This window comes from Arachis ipaensis, chromosome B08, assembly GCF_000816755.2.
Source record: "Arachis ipaensis cultivar K30076 chromosome B08, Araip1.1, whole genome shotgun sequence".
Taxonomy (NCBI): domain Eukaryota; kingdom Viridiplantae; phylum Streptophyta; class Magnoliopsida; order Fabales; family Fabaceae; genus Arachis; species Arachis ipaensis.
In genome coordinates, this window is record NC_029792.2 from 87,480,712 (window position 1) to 87,496,461 (window position 15,750).

Sequence of the window (15,750 nt, forward strand, 5' to 3'; positions counted from 1 at the left end):
TGCATGGTTTTACATTTGCCTTCCTAATTATATGCTTTGATTGAAAACATGCTTCTTTGGCCTTAAGTTCCCTATGTTTAATCCTCTCTTATTACCATTAGATTCCTTGATATGTGTGTTAAGTGATTTCAGAGATTACAGGGCAGGAATGACTCAGAGGATGGAAAGGAAGCGTGCAAAAGTGGAAGGAATACAAGAAGTTGGAGAAATTGCTAAGCTGGCCAGCCTGACCTCTTTGCACTCAAACGGCTATAACTTTAGATATAGAGGTCCAAATGATGCGGTTCCACTTGCGTTGGAAAGCTAACGTCTGGGACTTCGATTTGATATGTAATATACCATAGTTGTTCTGACGATAAGCGGTGCGAACGCGTGCTCCACGCGGACGCATTGTAGTGACAAAAAATCAGCGTGTTTTAATTCGCAACCAGCGAATTCTGGGCTATTTCTGACCCAGTTCTCAGCCCAGAAAACACAGATTAGAGGGTATAAAGTAGGAGAATGTATCCATTCATGACACAACAATACATACAACATTCATTCATAATTTTAGGAGTAGATGTATTTTTTAGAGAGAGAGGTTCTCTCTTCTCTCTTAGGATTTAGGATTAAGATTTCTCTTACCTTCAGGATTGTTTCTTTTTTTATCAGGTTCAATGTTCCTTTTATTTATTTTTCTAATTTAATTTATGAATTTTTCCATGTTAGATTCATTTTCTTTTATTAATGCAATTGAGGTATTTCAGATTTATCACTTCTTCTATATTTTGTTATTAATTGATGTTCTAAGTTAGATCCTAACTTTATTTTAGAGTTGATAGATATTTGGAGACTCTTGAGTTGAATTACTCAAGAGTTAAATTGTAATTGGGTTTATTGTTGGCTGGCTCTCTAGTCACTAACGTTAATCCTACCCAAGGGAGAGGATTAGAACTTGTGAATAGAAGTAGACTTCCAACTTACTTGACTTTCTTTTACTTTACTTGGTAAAGGATAACTAAGTAGAAGTAACCTTCAATTATCAATTGATCTTGAGAAAAATCCAACAAGGATAGAACTTCCGATTAATCTTCTCCAGGTCAAGGCTTTTAATTTAATTACATAAAATTTCTTATTTATTTTTATTGCTTTAATTTATAATTATATCTGTGCCCATTGCCCAAACTCCAACTATCCCAGAAAACCCATAACCAATAATAACACACCTCCTTGCAATTCCTCGACAAGACGACCCGAGGTTTAAATACTTCGGTTATCACTTTTAAAGGGGTTTGTTACTTGTGACAACCAAAACGTTTGTATGAAAGGACTTTTGTTGGTTTAGAATCTATACTTGCAACGAGGATTTATCTGCGCATTTCTAGCCGACGCAAAAGTTCTCTCTTCAGCCACCCAGGAGAGGTGGTGGTGATGATGGAAGTGGGTGGTAATTAAGGAAGAGGAGAGAAATGGGTGGTTGAAGGCTTCACCAGTGGTGGCTGCTAGCCACAACGGCGCTTGGTGGCTGATAACTTGCATCATCTACCCTTCTTTCTTGCATAAAGAGGACCATAAAAGCCCATAAATCTCGTTTGATCAGTACAATTCATGCATTATTTGATAAATATTATGGTACACTACTTTGAGATGAGTTGTGCTGAATTTCAGGTGAAAAAGGCATCAAAAATGGGAAGAAAGCAACAAAGAAGCTTGGCTTGTGAAACTGGCGTGCCACTTAGGAGCAAACGCCACAAAAATGCACTAGCGTGGCACGCCAGGAGCTAGGCATGGCACGCCAGTACTAAATTCCAAAGGAGAAGTTCAAGCATGCATAAAGGCATGGCACGCCAGGGACTGGGCGTGGCACGCTAGTACAAAGTTTCAGAGAGCAACAATGGAGGACACAAAAGGGGCGTAGCACGCCAGGATGGGCGTGGCACGCCTAACCCATCAGCTACTATGGGTGTGCCACTTGAGCCAAGGGGCGTGGCATGCCAACTCACCACTTTAGGAGGAACCTTCACTATGGCGTGCCACTTGAGGATCCAAGCGTGGCACGCCAAGCCTGAAGAGTCCACAAATGTATGGGCGTGCCACTTGAGCAGCATGGCATGGCACGCTGGTCCAATAATCCAGAGAAGGGGCTGAAGGCAATTGAAGACTGGGCGTGCCACTTGAGGTCGAAGGCGTGGCATGCCAACCTATCAATCTCACTTAGGTGTGCCACTTGAGCGACCAGGCGTGGCACGCCAATGCACAAAAAGTCCAAAGCAAGGGCTGGGCGTGCCACTTGATGTCAAAGGCGTGGCACGCCAACCCAAGAATCTCACTATGGCGTGCCACTTGAAGGCTGAGGCGTGGCACACCAGCTACTAGAACCAAGGCAAGATCATGGGCATGGCACGCTAGCCTCTAGGCGTGGCACGCTGGTATAAATTTCCAAAGAGGGTGAAGGAGGCCAAATACATGGGGCGTGCCACTTGGTGTCGAAGGCGTGGCACGCCATCCACTATTCCTGACTTGGGCGTGCCACTTGAACCCCAGGCGTGGCACGCCAGTGTCATTCAGAGAGCAAAGAACCATTGGGGCGTGCCACTTGAGTTCGTGGCGTGGCATGCCAAACAGAGGAATCACTTGTTCAAAAAGGGGCGTGGCACGCTAGACCCTGGGCGTGCCACGCTAGTTCAACTTTCCAGAGAAGCTTGGTCAAGCATGCAGCAAGGGCGTGGCACGCCATACCCTGGGCGTGCCACGCTAGTTCAAGTTTCCAGAAGCAAGAGAAGTAGAAAAAAAAGCTAGGGCATGCCACTTGAGCTCGAAGGCGTGGCACGCCAAGGTTGTTATGAATATAAGCGTTCCACTTGAGGGACTGGGCGTGGCAGGCCAAGCCAGAATTGAGGGAGCACGTGACACGCCACTGGAGCGCCAACCACATGCCAGCTGGGAAGTCACACTTATTGAGTTTCTTTTCCCTCCAAAATGTAATTTTCTTTTTTCACTTTTGTAATTCTTTAATTTTTATTAGGAGTAGTATAAATACCCCTAAGGAGTACTGAAAAAGGGGGTTAAGCAGTTATAGAGAGATTAGTTTTAGATTCACTTTTACACTTCGTCATCTTCTTTACTTTTGAGTACTTTTCTTTGAGCTATGAGTAGCTAAATTCTCTCTCATTGAGAGAGGGAGCTCTGTTGTACTTGATGGATTGATGATAGTGAAATTCTTCTTCTCTTTATCTTTTATTTGATTTGCTAGAAGGAATTTCGTTCTTAATGCTTAGTGTTCAATTATCTTGGGAAAGAGATTGAATGCAAAATAGGTTTCATGAGAACCTTGGGAAAGGAAACATGAAACCATGCTTGAAATCCCTTCTCACACCTGAGTAGAATCTGGGTTTTGGTGTTTGGATATGGTGACATATAATCCTCCATCTATTTGGACCTATGATGGTGTGTGGTATAATCAGGGACCAAGCATATCTCTCTTCATGAGCAATTAGACCAAGAAATTGGCTATTGATCAAGATCTGAGAGATTGAGTCACCAAGGGATTAGGGCTCAATCAATCATGATTGCCAAGAGGTCAATGAGTTGCATGATTGAAGAGGATATAAGCTAGAGTTGATCCAAAGAGACAACATCTCCTAATCTCAATGAATTTTCCCATTCTTACCTATCCCTTTCTTTATAGCTTAATTTTACATTCAGCAATTCCCCACTCCCATTTACATTCAAGTCATTTATGATTCTGTACTTTACATTCTGCCATTTCCATTTCTGCACTTTATTTCTTTCCTTTATATTCTAGCCATTTACATTTCTGCCATTTATAATTCTGCAAATTACAATCTACTTGTTCTGCTTGACTAATTCATCAATCGATTAAAACTGCTTAAATTTGCCAATCTCTATGGATACGATCCCACTCCACTGTGGGTTATTACTTGACGATAATTTTGGTGCGCTTGCCAAAAGAACTGATTCACCATTTTTTTGAATGGGGGTGTGAATTGGAGTCATCAATGGTGGTGGAGTGAAGTAGAAAAAGAGAGAGGCGGTAAAAGAGTGAGTGAGAAGAGAGGAGGGAAGTAGTGGAAAGAGAATGGTGGCATTGGCAATGGCGTCGCTGGCGCGGTGGTCAGCGGCGGTGAGCTCTGAGGGTGGTGGTTATGGAGGGAGAAGGAGAAGAGAGAACGTTAGAAAGGGGAAGGGTTAGGGTGCGTGAGTGAGGGGTTCTCGCGACCCTTGGGTATTAGGGAATTCAAATTCACGCGGGCGTGCATAGCGTGCGTTCGCACGGATGGTCGACGGAAAAGGGTACGCGGAAGCGCCAGGTGCGCCTTTGCCGAGATGAGGTTGTAGGCATGGGCACGATCGCGTATAGTGCGCGTCCGCGTCTGGTGAGTTGGGCTAGGGGCTTAATGCTAGCTCAGAGTTAGCGCAACTCTCGGGTCATTGTCCTGGAAACTGCGTTAGTGGATTGGTGAGTATGCGGTATATGCGCGGATACACGCATTGCAGATTATGCCAATGGTACGAAGGCGTGCAGTGCGAATACACATACATACGGTTGTACCAGGCGCCTAGTGTTGGCGCGAGAGTGGCCCAACTCTCTGGAAAAAATGTATGTGCCTGTATCTGCGTATGGACGCGCGCACACACAGCGTGCGTACGCGTCCTTGACCCTTTTTTTTTTCAGAAATAACAAAAACAGCTCAAAATCCTCCTAATATTACTTACAGCTCAAAATTAGCCAAAAATAGAAAATGACAACAAATTCTTTTTGGCTTTTTTGGGAATTTTCAAATACAAGCAAAAGAAGCTTGCCCCACAAGCAACCTACAACCAATTTATTGAAACAAATATATGGAAAGAATACTATCTACAATGGTAACTCAAATCACTTATTAATCAAAATGTAAAAGAGTGGAAATAGTTTGCCATGATGGGTTGTCTCCCACCTAGCACTTTTAGTTTAAGTCCTTAAGTTGGACATTTGGAAAACTCTTTGTCATGATGGCTTATGCTTGTATTCATCCTTGAATCTCCAAGGATCTTTGCTCCTCAAACGATTGACAGAAATTTCAACCATCTTCACCAAGTTTGGATGGAGTTCCACCCAAGATACGAGTTCCCATAGTTGGTCATTGTGCTTTGAACCGGGATCCCATATCTTATTTTTGCACCCGCCTTCTAGTTGATCTTCATGAAGTTTCTGTTCGGGTGGTTGACAAGTAGAATTCTCTCTAGCACACCAAGTCTTTTTCCTAGACCCATGTAAAGTAGCATTCCTCCAATGATAGTTCCTATACTTTGAGAATTTGACCTCAACGAGCCTAATTCCAAACTTCCAACCACTACACAACTCCTTTTTACCCTTAATTCTACAAAGAGCTCTAAGTTATCCATCCATTTCAATCAAGCCATATTCAAGTGAGAGAATGAAGCTTAGGTTTGAGGATTTTACCCACTTGAATGATATATTGGATGGTGGCTTAGGGAGGGAAACCTCCCCACACTTAAACAATGCAAGGTCGACTTCCTTATGCTCTTTTTTGGGTATTTCCACCTATTGACAACTTCTTTCATCTTCTTCTTGCTTGTTGACTTCTTCCAATTTCTCCTCATTGTCAATCAAGTCAAACTTGGGAGGTTGTGTGAAATCTACTTCCATATCAACTTCACCTTTGATGGAAGAGTCTTCAATGAGATCACCAACATCATTTGGTGTTGAGTTGTCTCCAATAGCGTCAACTTCATGTCCCATGGGCGAGGATTCAATTATTGATAAGAATTCATTAATGATTGAGTCCATCTCTTGATCAACCTTCTCATATTCTTCAATCTTTATATGTTCTGGAGGTTGTTAAGACTTCCATGGTGGTTCCGCATCTCCTAGATCTTCAACCACTTCTTCCTTTTCTTCAATGACCCTAGGCGTCTCCAATTACTCCAATACATAGCTCGACTCTTCCTTCTTCTCCACCGAATTTTCCAGTTTCTCTTTCATGCTTTGCTCATCTTTTGGTTTTTCACATGTGGCCACAGAGACACCTTGAGTATTCAAACATTGGTAGGCTAAAGTATGCACTACCTTAGTCAAATTATTCACAAACTCTAGGGTGTTCCTTTGCATATCCGTTTGTCCTTGAAGTAGCAAGGTAAGAGAGTCATCTATTGGGGCTTGGGGTGGATAGGAAGGTTCATTATTTTGGAGAAAGGGTTCATAGTGGGAAGGCGGTTCTTCTTGGTAAGGGTATGGAGATGGTATGTGTTGAGGTGGTTCATGGTGGTAATCACTATGGATTTATGGTGGTTCTAAAGTTTCATGCTCATAACGGTCACAAGGAAATAGTATGGGTAATTGGTCATATGCTGGATATGAATCATAGGAAGATGTTTGGTAATGAAAGGCTTGTGAAAATGATTGAGGTTCATGTTGAGGATAGGATTCATATGCACATGATGGTAGTTGTTGATTGTCACAAAAAGAGTCTCCATAGCCATTGAATTGACATGCACTAGGATGGTGATTATACCTATAAGTTTCCGGAGGTTGTTTCCAATAGGAGTGATCAATTCCTTGAGGCTCCTCCCATCTTGAAGTGTTCCATCCTTGGTACATGTTGTCATTAAAGTCCATATTTCTTACAACACGGTGAGAACCAAACTCATAGCCAAAGTGAGAATTCATAGTGGAAGAACAAAATAAGACTAACAAAATCTAGTAAACAAGCAATTGACAAACCTATTCACAATATTCACATATATACAATAACCAATAACATAACACCATTGTAAATCCCCGGCAACGGTGCCATTTTGATGAATGGATTTTTAATGGCATAGAAATTCACTAATGAAATCTCGTTGCAAGTATAGTTTCTAAACCAATCAATAATCCTTTCATACAAAAATTTTGTTTGTCACAAGTACAAACCCCTAAAATCTATAAACCGAAGTATTTAAACCTCGGGTCGTTCTCCCTAGGAATTACAATAAAGTGTCTTGTTATTGGTTATGAGGTACGTTTTGGGGTTTTTGGGATAATAGACATGAAATATAAATGGCAAAGGAAATAAACTAACAAAAAGGTCTTGGTAAGGTTTGGTGGTCAAGGATCTCTATCCTAATCACTAACCACAATTTGAGAATTGGCAAGGATCAATCTCATTAAGTTATCCTCTAACTTAGTAGTAAAGGAAAGTCAAATGAGTTATATCAATCCAAGTCCATAAGTCCTAACTCTCCACTAATTGAATTAGTGAGAACTAGAGTCAATGGCTCCCAATCATCAATTACTTGGATATTAGTAACTCAAGAGTTCCTAAGTTACCTTTCCAAGCCAAGAGCATAAAATTCTACTCTAGAATCCAACCAAGCATTTTATCAAACACATGGAAGGCAAAAAAGGAAAGGATAGTAAATTGACAACAAAAATAGAATCTAACAACAATTATTACAAGGAATTAATAACAACAATCAAAAGAAACACAATTATCATGAATTACTTCAAATTGAATGGAAAGAAAACAGAATGAACAAAAGTAGATCTACAATAAATCATAGAGACAAAGTAGAAGAAATTATAACAAACAATAGGAAAATGATGAATCTAACAACAAAGGATTGAAGAGTAGAAGTAGATGAAAGCATGAATTAAAACCTAGATCTAAGATTATTGACCTAAACCTAATCCTAATCCTAATCCTATAGAGAAGTGAGAGCTTCTCTCTCTAAAACTAAACTAAAACTAGATCTAAAGTGTGTTATGTGTCTATTGATGTCTTTCCCTTCATTCCTTGGTCTATATAGCCCTTTCCAACCAAAAACTCAGCTCCAAATAGGGCCAGAAACCCTCCAAAATCGCTAGACATGAGTTCTTATTTAAAAATCACGTGCGGCCTTCGGCGCGTACGCGCACAGTGCGCGTACGTGTCCCTGGAGCATTTCGCAATCTGCGAGTAGGTGTATAGTGTGCGCGCGCGCCCATGGGCTTTTTCCAAATCTTTGGCTTTTCATAATTTCTCCACTTTGTATGTTTTTCTTCCACTCCTTTGATCCTTTCCTAGCCCTTTTCAATCTGAAATCACTAGCAAACACATCAAGGCATCTAGTGGAATCAAAGAAAAATAAAAATCATCAATTAAAGGTCTAAAAAGCATGTTTTCACATCTAAGCACAACTAAGGAGACAATCACAAAATCATCCTATTTCATTGAATAAAATGTGAGAAAAGGTTATCAAAATGCTCTAAATTTAACACAAGATAAACCCTAAAAAGGGGGTTTATCAGTCTTCAATGCTTCTTCTACAACTTTTCCACTTCTAAGTGTGAGGGCTTTGCATTCCCCTCTTGGGTTGGCCATGGTATCACTGGTAAATGTATGTGTGGGCATTGGAATTTGCTTAGATAAGCTTGCTAATTGTGCTTCCAACTTTGAAATTGTTGCGCCCTGATTCCTTATGTTTAATATGCACTCTTCTTGGTTGGCATCCATCTTCCTTTCGGCCTGTATCTGTCTTTCCAAAATATTGGAAATAGCTCCTGTCAGCTGTGATGACATCTGTGCTATTGCAGCCTCCACTCTTTCAAAATTGCTCTTGATTTCACATGGTTGCATGGTTGAGGTTGATGTGTCTTGGTGGTGGTTGTTGTGTGTTTGTTGGGTAGGGTGATATGATGTACTTTGTGAATTGTGGTAGGGTCTGTTGCTGTCTGATTGATGGCTGGGGTTATGGTTATTGTATTGGTTGGATTGGTATGGTTTGTTATGATCTTGGTTGTGGCTTTGTTGGTTTCCCCACCCAAAGTTTGGGTGGTTCTTCCAACCTAAGTTATATGTCGTGGAGTTTGGGTCATATGGTGGTCTAGAAGAATTGTTCACATAATTTGCATGTTCCCATTCACTTTCAACTTCTGGGGTATCTTCTTCCTGTGGTGGTGCTTGAGCTTGGACAGCTGAAACTTGGCCAGTCTCCATTCTCTTTGTTAGGGCTGCTAGTTGTGCTGCAATCATCTTGTTTTGTGCTAACAAGGCATCCATAGAATTTAGCTCCAGCACTCCTCTCTTTTGAGTCCTTTCTGAAGCATAGAAGTATTTATTTTCAGCTATAGTCTCTATAACATCTATGGCTTATTCAATGGTTTTCTTCTTGTTGAGTGAACCCCCTGAAGAGTGGTCCACAGCCTTCTTTGCTTCATATGATAGCCCTTCATAGAAGATGTGAAGTTGAACCCATTCGTTGAATATATCCGGAGGGCACTTCCTTGTCAAGTCTTTGAACCTCTCCTAAGCCTCATAAAGTATTTCACCATCTTGCTGTCTGAAGGTCTGCACCTTAGCTCTCAGTCTATTAACTCTCTGTGGTGGATAAAATCTTGCTAGAAATTTGTTTACAACCTCATCCCAAGTTGTTAAGCTCTGATTGGGAAATGCTTCCAACTACTTTGCTGCCTTATCTCTGAGTGAAAAAGGGAACAAAAGTAGCTTGTAGGTATCAGAGTGTACACCATTGGACTTTATAGTGTCACAAATCCTCAAGAATGTAGTGAGATGTTGGTTTGGGTCCTCCTAGGCTCGCCCTCCATATGAACAATTATTCTGGACAAGTGTGATGAGTTGAGGTTTTAACTTAAAGTTGTTAGCATGGATTGTTGGCTTCAGAATGCTGCTGCCATAGTTTTATAGATTTGGGTTGATGTAGGAGCCTAAGACTCTCCTTTCTTGCCCAATATGATTGCCAGCATCCACTCCAACATGGTTTTGCACTTCTTCTTCCATAGTAGCTCCCAGATCTTCCTCTACTACTTCCTCTCCAACTATGCATTTGCCACTTTCATCCCTCCTTAATCTAAGGAAGGTCCTCTCAGGTTCACTATCGAAAAAGGATGAAGTTTCTCTCCTTCTAACTGTCATACATTCAACAAAGAGCAAGCAGAGGGCAAGTGAAGGAATCGCTCTTGTTAAGATTAGTGGTTAGCTTGGTTGATGTAATTAATCAAACAGTTATAAGAAAGGAAATATAAACAATGAATAACAAAAATCCAAAGTAAAATTAAAATAGAATAGAACAGAAGAAAATTAAAGGACTAGAAAAGATATAACAAGGTAATTAAAACGCTTAATCTAGCTCTCTAATCAATTTAATCATTGTCAAATTCAAACCAATCCCCGGCAACAGCGCCATAAAACTTGATGACCAGAATTTACACCCAATATAAAAATGATGAATCCGTTCTTTTTGGCAAGCGCACCAAAAATTATCGTCAAGTAGTAACCCACAGTGGAGTGGGATCGTATCCACAGAGATTGGTAGATTTTAGCAATTTTAATCAATTAGTGAAATAGTTAAGCTAAGTAGAATAGATTGTGATTGCAGAATTGTAAATAGGCATAAACATAAATGACTCAAAAGTAAGGAGAAGCAGTAAAGTGTAGAAAAGGAAATGGCAATAATGTAAAGTGCAGAAATATAAATGGCTAAATTGTAAATGGGAATGGGGATTTGAAAGAATGTAAAGAAAGCTATAAAGAGTGTGGAAGATAAGAATAGGGGGAATTCATTGAGATCAGGATATGTTGTTCTCTTTGGATTAAATCTAGTTCATCTCATCTTCAATCATGCAACTCATTGACCTTTTGGCAATCATGATTGATTGAGCCCCAATCCCTTGGTGACTCAATCTCTCAGATATTGATCAATAGCCAATTCCTTGGTCTAATTGCTCATGAAAAGAGATGAAGAATGGTTCTTGATTATACCACACATCATCATAGATCCAAGTAGAGGGAGGATTATATGTCACCATATCTAGCTTGGTTTCATGTTTCCTTTTCCAAGGTTCCCATGAAACCCATTTTGCATTCAATCTCTTTTCCAAGATAATTGAACACTAACATTAAAACGAAATTCCTTATAGAAAAGTACAACAGAGCTCCCTCTCTCAATGAGAGGGAATTTAGCTACTCATAGCTCAGAAAAAAGTACAAGTAATGGAAGAGATGATGAAGTGAAAAGTAAATCTAACTCACCAACTGCTTAACCCCCTTTTCAGTACCTTCAGGGGTTATTTATACTACTCCTAGCACTAGAATAAAGAAAATACAAAAGAGAAAAGAAAAATACAATTTGGAGGGAAAAGAAACTCAATAAGCATGACCTTCCAGCTGGCGTGTGATAGGCGTTTGAGTGGCGTGCCACACCCAGCCTCCAATTTGGTTTGGCGCGCCATGCCAAGCTCTTTAAGTGGCACGCCCCATGTGTTGATGTCCCTGGCGTGCCACACCTTTGAGCCCAAGTGACACACCCAAGGTCTCTTAAGTGTTGGTGTTGGCCTGGCGTGCCATGCCTTTGAACCCAAGTGGCATGCCCAACCCTTTTCCTTCTTCTTCTCTTCTCTAAAAAGTTGAACTTGTATGGCACGCCCACTATGTATGCTTGGTTCCTCCTCTCTGCTCCGTTGAACTAGCGTGGCATGCCCAGGGTCTGGCGTGCCACGCCCATTATGTGTGCTTGGTCCTTCTCTCTGGCCAATTGAACTAGCGTGGCATGCCCAGGGTCTGGCGTGCCACGCTCATTATGTGTGCTTGGTCCAGTAGCTGGCATGCCACGCCTGGTCCTTCAAGTGGCACGCGTAAGTGAGATTCTGGAGTTAGTGTGCCACACCTTCGACACCAAGTGACACGCCCAGCCTTTGCTTTGGCCCTTTTTATCATTGGCATGCCACGCCTGGATGCTCAAGTGGCACGCCTAAGTGATGATAAGAGTTTTGCGTAGGCGTGCCATGGTTCAAGTGGCACGCACATAGTATGTGATGGGGTAGGCGTGCCGCGCACAGCATGGCTTGTCACGCCCCTTTAGTGGCCTTCAGCGTTGCTCTCTGGAAAACTACACTAGCGTTTCACACCCAGCTCTTGGCATGCCACGCCCTTGTAAAGGCTTTGGGTGTCCTCTTCTGGAAAACTGTGCTGGCGTGCCACGCCCAGCTCCTAGCGTGCCACGCTCATGTAAAATGTTCAAACATGCTTCTCTGGAAATCATAACTGGCATGCCACGCACAGTTCCTGGCGTGCCACGTCCATATAGAAGATTTGTGGATCCTTTCTGGAATTCAATACTGGCATGCCATGCCCAGCTCCTCATTTTTGTGGCATTTGTTCCAAGTGCAACACCAGTTTCACGCGCCCAGCTTGTTTTGTTGTTTTCTTCCCTTTTTTGTTGCTACTTTCCACTTGAAATTTAGCACAACCCAGTTCAAAGCAATGTACCATAATATTCATCATTTAACTCATGAATTGCAACGATCAAATGAGATTATGCTCTTTTATGGACCGTTTTATGCAAGAAAAAAGGGTAAATGATGCAAGTCATCATTAACCTAAAGGGTAGTCTTGAGACAACATTTAGAGTCGTGGTCAATCAAAGAAACAAACGAAGAATGGAAAGAAAGAGAGTAATCAAAAGGAAAATAACAATCATTACTGCTTCAAGGTGACAATCAATAGAAAGGTCTCTAAAAGCAAGCACGTAAAAGGGTCTTCAAAGGTTTGAGAGTTCATTGTGATATGAAAGCAATAACAAAGTTCATGCATGATTTGATACTTAGCTTCCATCTTTAATTGTGAATACATTCTCTCAAGGGTCAAGTTTCAATCAATTAGAACAATTCACATTAATTTGCTTGGGGACAAGCAAAATTTAATTTTGGTGTTGTGATGACCTACATCATCTACCTCTTTCTCTTATCTAAAAGGACCATAGAATTGGTAAAATCTCATTCAGGTGATGCAATTATATGAACTATATGATGAATTTATGGGATATTGCTTTGAAATGAGTCTTGCTTGAATTTCAGGTGAAAAGAACAACAAAGGATGAAAAAAGAAACAAAGGATGAAACAAGGGAGCGCCTTTGGCGCTACACTTTTTCTCAAAGAGCGTTGTGCAATCCCAGGATAATGCTACGTTCGTTTAAAGAGCGCTACGTTCTCCTGCATAGCACCATACATCACCAAGATAGCGCCTTTGGTGCTACGCTCCATTTCTAGAGCACTCTGTGTATCCAAGAAGAGCGCCTTTGGCTCTACGTTCTTCACCAAAGGCGCCTGCGATAGTTTTCAAAGTTGGGAATGAAAATTTGGCTGGTGACACGTATGCATGGATGACGCATACGTGTGAAAGTGACATTTTTGAAGGGTCACGCGCACAAATGGATGACGCGTATGTGTGAAGTGCTATTTTTGCAAGGTCCCGCGTATGCATGGACAAAGCATACGCGGGATGGTGATATCTTTGGAAGACCACGCATGGGCATGGACGAGGCGTACGCGTGCAAGAGCACACTTGGCGCGAACGCTACGCTCCCTTTCAAGAGCGCTAACGATGATGCGCACACGTGTAGGTGACGCGTACGCGTAGATGCACGAGCGCTACGCTTTCCTGAAAAATGCTACACCAGCCTGGGAGTAGAATATTCGAAGCAAAAGAGCTGTACCAACTGAAGGTGTGAAAGGCCCACTTTGAGAAACTAGCAAGTACACCTGAAAAGCCAGTGAATTAGTATAAATAGGTGTCACCCTAAATCTAAAAGGAACTTTTAGCTTTTCAGACTTTTGAACTTTTGAAACTTTTACCTTTCTTTTTTTTGTACTTAGTTTAAATTTTAGTGGGAAAATTCTGTTTGTACTAGAAGATATGAGTAGCTAACTTCCCTCTCATTGGAGGAGGGAGCTCTATTGTACTTGATAGATTAATTGATAGTGAATTTCTTTTTCTCTTCATCCTTTCTTTGATTTTCTAAAAGGAATTTCTTTCTTCATGCTTAGAGTTCAAATATCTTGGAAAAGAGGTTGAATACCGTTTTGAGGGTTACCTGAAACTGAAGGTCGATCTCTGATGAGATCTGCTGTGGTGGCCAGAGTTGTCGTGTCCAACTTGTTGGATCTGTGGAACTGCTAATCCTTGATCATCGGAGGGGGGTGGTACCTGTAAGAGTCTCCGATGCTTAAGTTAGCATGGGCTTTTAGCAGGTTTTTAGTAGAATCAGAGTATGAGTTATACCTGGGTGCTCCAGTGTATTTATAGTAGTGTAGAGTGACCTCCTTTTGAGATAAGTTAGTTGTCTTATCTTATCCTTGAGTGCAGTCATCTTATCTTTAAGGGGGACCGCCTTTATCTTTCTAAGCTTTAGCTGCCTTCAGATTTGGGCTGCGTCCCTTCGTTTGGGCCTGCTTAGGCTTCTTGTAGTGATTTGGCCAAACTCTTTAAAGAAGAGGTCGGGGGACCTGACCTGAAGTGGTCGGTCGATTTGTCTTCAATCAGCCCAAGTCGGATAGCTCAACCCAGGGTATGAACAAATACAAATTGGGTTTCATGGGAGCCTTGGAAATGGAAACATGAAACCATACTTGAAATCCCTTCTCACATTGAGTAGATCTAGGTTTTGGGATTGGATGTGGTGACATAAAATCTACCAAAATATTTGGATCTATGAAGATGTATGGTAAAATCAGGGACCAAGCTTATCTCTCGTCATGAGCAATTAGACCAAGAAATTGGCTGATTATCAAGATTTGAGAGATTGAATCACCAAGGAATTGGGGTTCAATCAATCAACATTGGCAAGAGGTCAACGAGTTGCATGATTTAAGAAGAGATAATCTGAATTTATTCGAAAGAGAGCAATATCTCCCAATCCCTATGAATCTTCCCTATTCTTTATAGCTTTCTTTAATTTTTGTTATCATCTCATTCCCCATTTACAATTCAGTCATTTATGTTTCTGTAATTTACTTTCATGCTCTTTACATTTCTGCATTTTATTGCTTTCGTTTATCTTTAAGTCATTTATAATTCTATTTTTTAGAATTCTACACTCAACAGTTCTCTTGATTAGCTTGACTAATTCACCCTGTAACTAAATTTTCTCAATCAATCAATCTCTGTGGGATTCGATCTCACTATTGTGAGTTATTACTTGACGATACTTTGGTATACATGCCAAAGACGGCTTCATTATAGTGATATAGTGAATTTTGGTCATCACAAGGTGAGAGATATATGGAACATTATACAACTTTTTAAGACATCAATGCAAATGATCATGCAACTAGGACAAGAAAACAAATAAATAGATACAGAGAAAATAGAAAAATAACAGAAAAGGAGTAAAAGAAAATGAATCCACCTTAATGATGGTGGCCAGTGCTCCTCCTTAAGGATCCCATTTAGTGCTTGATCTCTTCAATATCACTCATTTATCTTTGTTTAGGCAGCTGCACAGGCTCTTGTGCATGCTTCCTAGTTTTCTCCATCCTCTTCTTCCATACTTAGGAGTGGTAGAAGTAAAAAAGCAGAGCTCACCAAACTTAAGAGTTTTACTCATCCTTGAGCAAAGTATAGTAGAAGAAGGTGCGGTAGGTAGAGTTTCTGTGGGACCTCTTGGCCCTAAGAGGCTAGGGAATTCCAGATTCCTTGCTTCTTTGTATTTGCCTTTGAACGCCCAGGGCTGCTCCCTGGCTGGCGTGCAAAGCCAGCAATGCTCCTCGCTGGTGTTCAACTTTAATACTCCACCTGGAGTGTTCTGTTTTTACTGCTGTGAAATCTGTCTCTTGACTGATGCACATGATCATGACTCTGACAACTAAAAGGAAAAACAAAAAGAAAATAAATGGTTGAGGAAAAGTTGGGTTGCCTCCCAACAAGCGCTCTTTTAAAGTCACTAGCTTGACCTTCAGCTCCTTAAGGAGGTGAGTATGGGCTCAGATTTTT

At 41.1% G+C, this 15,750-nt stretch overlaps 1 long non-coding RNA gene across 1 annotated transcript; it reads left to right on the forward strand.

Annotated features, from left to right (window-relative positions):
* LOC107612636 lies at window positions 232–15,442 on the forward strand. The gene is made up of 3 exons (XR_001613828.2): window positions 232–346; window positions 7,071–7,076; window positions 15,432–15,442. It is a non-coding gene; the product is annotated as an uncharacterized LOC107612636 (long non-coding RNA).